This window comes from Chamaea fasciata, unplaced genomic scaffold (assembly GCF_029207755.1).
Source record: "Chamaea fasciata isolate MVZ Bird 193981 ecotype frontalis unplaced genomic scaffold, bChaFas1.0.hap1 SCAF_1, whole genome shotgun sequence".
NCBI classification, from domain to species: domain Eukaryota; kingdom Metazoa; phylum Chordata; class Aves; order Passeriformes; family Sylviidae; genus Chamaea; species Chamaea fasciata.
Window position 1 is genome coordinate 54,001,464 of NW_027094086.1, and position 5,084 is coordinate 54,006,547.

A 5,084-nucleotide genomic window follows, 5' to 3' on the forward strand; every position below is an offset into this window, starting at 1 on the left:
GTAGTCTGTGGGTGTTCCTGCTGTCCGAAGTGGAGGTACTCAGCTTCTAGAAAACTGGAAGATGCAAGGGTTTTAGGTATAAGTGACAGGTGAATTTGTGCTCCCAGCTCCTCATTCAGCTCCTTGGTTTTGCCTGGTGCTCCAGTCATCTGCAATTAATGACTGAACTTAGCCATGGCATTTTAAGTAATACACTGTATACCCTTACTTAGAGTGGGGGATATTGCAAATATGTCCTGCTTAATTGGAGGGCCATGGAAAAGAGGAAAACCACCCTAGAGCTACCTTATGGGAGACAGCCCTGGCACGCAGACTAACGGGGGATCAAAGGCCTGTTGCACAATGTAATGAGTAAATAGATCACAAACACAACATTATCTCTGGTGGACCTTTAGAGGGGAAGGCAGGCAATATGAGGAACACTGTGTATAGTTCAGATGACCTTTTGTTGAAAATGTCAGTTAGAAGACTGCACTGAATTTTTAAAGAGGGTAATAAATAACTGGACTGAATAATGAAAGGTTTAATTCTCAGGGAAGAACCAAAGTGAATATGCAGGGAGGCCGGGCACCTGGCACTACACATACTTTGAAACTTTCCTGAATTAATAATGGCCAGTGTAATGCCTGTGTTTTTGGTGCTGGGTAAAAGAAAAAGCACTTAATGACATGAATTGGGCAAACAATAATGAAGGAAATCTGTGGTGAACTAGCAGAATTGATAAAGAAGAGACCCTGTGGAGGCTGCTACCAGACCTTGTCCTAAGACCACTGCCTGCAGCAGGTGTTCCTCATCTCCACTCCAGCCCTGGACAGGGATGTGCATGTGGCCCTGGCAGTCATACATTTTGAAAAAGATATACTAAGCCTTCTCCATAAATAAATAAGAAGGTACTTAATAATCTTCAATTTAATTTTTGTTGTGTTTTGTGTTGCAGTTTATTTTCAGTTATATATTTGATCTTTCAGCTTGACTGGGTAAAATAACTTCAGACCAGACCAAATTAGGCAGATATTTAGAATAATGTAGCATCTCCCTTCTGAGAGTCTCAAAGTATTTTTCAAACACTAATACACTAATGAATGAAATCTCAAACAATGGCTGCAAGATTGCTTGCAGAAGCATAGTATTGTCCTCAGGGTGCAGGCACAGAGGTAAAAATGGGGTATTTTTGAAAGTAGAGCTCTAAAATAATCATTTCATACCTTTGTGGTTAAGTAACACTTCTCTTTTCTTTATTCTTCTTCTTCTAGATTCTCAGCTACGGCTTGTTGCCTGTGAGTGATATCTTTGCAACAGGCCTGAAATGTCCTTGAAATGTGAAAAACTCTGAAGCAGCTATGATCACTGCTGTTTGAATAAACAAATAAATACACTGCTAAAACATAGGTTAAGGATAGGGAGTGGGACACTGTGACATTCGGCAGGTGAAAGCGTCTGGAGGCTTTTTCAAACTGTCTGAGAGCATTTTGCACTCAAGTAATTCCTCTTACTAATGCGTCCTTCATCCTCCAAGATGCTTGTGCTGAGTAGGACTGTCCTTTGAAAACAAACCAAATACAATGCATTTGCTATATTAATTATTTTAAACAGTCACAGCTGTTAGGATTTCAAGGCTTAAGTGTATCATATTCCTTGCTACTGTTAGCAAATGTCTCAAGATGTCAGGTAAGGAGAGGTTTTGTTAGAATGGCATTCCTTTTCTGATAAGCCAGGCCACAGGGGAAGCACACCTTAAAAGTTATACTTGAGGGGTTTCTGCATTTTCCTATGGAGGTTTTAGTTTAAATGTATTTTCCACATAATATCTGCTTTCATTTAAAATACATTTCAGATGGGGAAACTTTGCTATCTGTGTCCTATCCTGTCTCTGTCTTACAAAGTATCTCTAGCGTGAAGTGACCAGCATAGTTCAACTTGACAAACTACTGATTCTTAAACTTCATAATTCTTACCAGATACTGTAATTTGAATGCTTACACCCATTTTCTTTTAGTTTTGGCCTGTAATGTGGGGCTGAGTAGTTCTAGGAGGAGGCATGCTCAGACTGTATTTCAAGGACTTGAAAAGGATGATGGTAGTCTTGAAACATTATTTGTAGTGCAAATGCCTTGGCAAAACCACAGACAAGGCAAAGACAGAAACTTGTGTCAAATTCTCCCTGTTATTTCCTGGGAGAATTTGAAAATTCTCTATACAAAAGGGGAGTCAGACTATGAAGTGCTGTTTCTTACCTTTGAAATGGAAAAATAGATGGAAATTAGAGAGAGAGTTGCTAATGACATCCACAGTTTCAAGTTAATATTTTGCTGCATCTTGAGTTATTTACAAAATCAATGAAAGTGACTTTTATTGTACAGAAACTGTTCTTCTTGTATAGGGTAGGATTAAGTTAAATATCTTTTCTATTTCTTTACTAAGGCTTATTTGATCCCCAATTTGTTGGGGGCATTAGGACTATTGCAACTTAGCTTTCTGTGACCCTCTACCAGGGTTCCTCTGTTTGTGCTGCAGATGAAGCAGCTGTAATTCACAGATTCACAGAATATTCTGAGTTGGGAGGGACCCCCAAGGATCATGGAGTCCAGCTATTAAGTAAATGGGGATTGAACCCACAACCTTGGTGTTATTAGTGCCATGCTCTAAACAATTCAGCTAATCTCAGGGTAATTATTTTTTTTCAGTTTTACTCTTTCACCACTCTGCTGATCCAGACTAGTAGTATTATGGGTTAACTGAGAACTTGTTCTTTAAGTAACCATGGACTTTGATAGCAGCTCGTAACAAGCACTGCTTGTGCCTCCTGCAGCAGCACATTCCTCTGCACTGCAGAAACAGACTAGATTTGAAGTGGATTCATCCTATGGGAAAGAGACGATCAGTGGTGAATGAAAACAAGCAAAATTTTTTGAAATACCTGTTTTTCTAAAGCTGCTGTCTTTGATTACTCACCTTATACATAGGCGCTTGATCTAAAATCCCCTTAGTCTATCTCCAGCTAGATGGTTTGAGGGCTTTTTTCAGTCTGCAGGTTTTCCTTTGAGAAGACCTGTAGTTGACTGGCACTCACTGTTCATTAGCTTTATGGCAGTGTTCTTGATCTGGTTGCCAGTTTGAGCAAATTCATAAGAGCAGGCCACTCTTCACAACTGCACATTGTATTTCTGAAATCTGCAGGACTGCATACTTGATGACTCGGGGGCAGGGGAACCACACTAGAGATTCCGCTCCTGCACCCAATATCCCAGCAGAATAAAGGAAAATATGGCACATGGACTGACTTGAGGGTCCCGGGTCATTTAGCCGCCTAAAATTTGGTGTAGCCTTCGGGTCTAAGAGCCATCTGCTGACAGTGGCAGCAGTGCTATGCTTTCCACAGCCTTGGCACCAGCTTGCCTAGAGCTTCTTTAAAGATCTCTGCATTGTGGCCCAATACAAGACGTAGATGAACCCTGAGTAAATTGCTTAGCAGGATCATTGTCTTCTGTTCTGTACTTGACAAATTCAAGTGCCTAAAGATATGACATGACTCATCACGCAATTTGTTCTTGCAAAGGGTCATTAATCTTTCTCACTTCTCCATACACTGTGCATGCTTCATATTGGAGATAGAATAAAGCAAGAAAACACAAGCAAAAGGACTATGCAGGCACTACCAATGGAACAATTTTTTCCAGACATTTGGAAATGTAACTTTTCATGACTGGTGCCATTATTGCATTAAAATAATAAATTGAGAGGCTGTGAAAATAGTAGTGGGAAGAACTTGCTGAAAATGCATTGTTAATAGTGAGGAATTAATACACCAATCACCTTGGTGCAGAAATCACATTTTTGTGGTCTTTACTATGAAAGTGAGGCTGGTGGATTGTTTTAATCCATTCTGGTCTAAAAATTTGAAATGAGTTAAATGAAAATTTAGCAGATATTCAGGGCTCTTTCCCAAGAAAAAAGGTGAACAGTGATAACTCTGTTCTTCTTAAAGGGTAAATAAATATGGTCAAAAGGAAATCTTCCTCCATTTATGAATGTGAAGGTTCATGATAGAAGCTTTCATGAGTTCAGGTTAAGACCAGAGCATAAGAAATGGATGAAATTTAACACTACGATTCAGTCAGAAATCACAGTACAAATGACCAGCCTGAACTGTGAAGCAGCTTTGTACGAAATTCTGCTTGAACTAAGAAACAATGATGAAATAAATGATTTGATTAAAACCCCCCAAAAAACAGAAAGAAGAATTAAATTCATGGAATGATATATGCTAAAATTAATTTATCCAGAGCAAGCAGTGACATAACCCATTTTACTAATAATTTAGTTTCCAGTAATTGTTTACCCTTATTTGAACCAGCCTTTAGTCCTATTTTGCATTGATTATTGTTACTGCACCTCTAATCATCCATAGATATTTGTGTATTTTGTTTCAGAATATTTAATAAAGGTAGAAAGGAATTAAAAAAGTTGGAGGAGGTAAAATGCAACACAATAATAAAAATCACCTAAATTCATATCCACCCGTGTTCCTGTTTAAATTCCCACAAGTGAAGGGATGAGCAGTCATTTCCAACAACTGTTCAGCAACAGGATCAAAACCAGTTAAAAAAAAACCTGCAAAAAATAAATGAAAGAATAATTCCTGAATAAAGTGAACAAATTTCTTTGTGATAAATTTAGAAATAAGCATCTGACTATGTGTTCTAGAGCAGCTCTGAAGTTTGCAAGTGTATGTTTAAAATTTAACTTGGTTTGAGCAGAAATTCCTGTTTAAATCCAACATCTACGATGTCTGGATATCGTTTTAGTAGCCCCATAACCACGATGTTTAAAAATTATTTTCAAACAGGCGCCTTTATTGCTAGGGCTTGCACAGTGCAAATTTCTGCTTATTTAGATCTTCTTCTTCAGTAGATCCACTTAAAATCTGTTTGAGGTCCATAAAAAAAATACATTCAGGATCTCCCAATCCAGACTGTTTTGCCATATTCTCTGACTGAAGAGCAGGGATTGCAGGCCATTATGAGTTACCAATTCCTTGAGTTTTTTTGGCTTTGGCATAGGGAAGGAGCAGTGAGGGGTGGTGA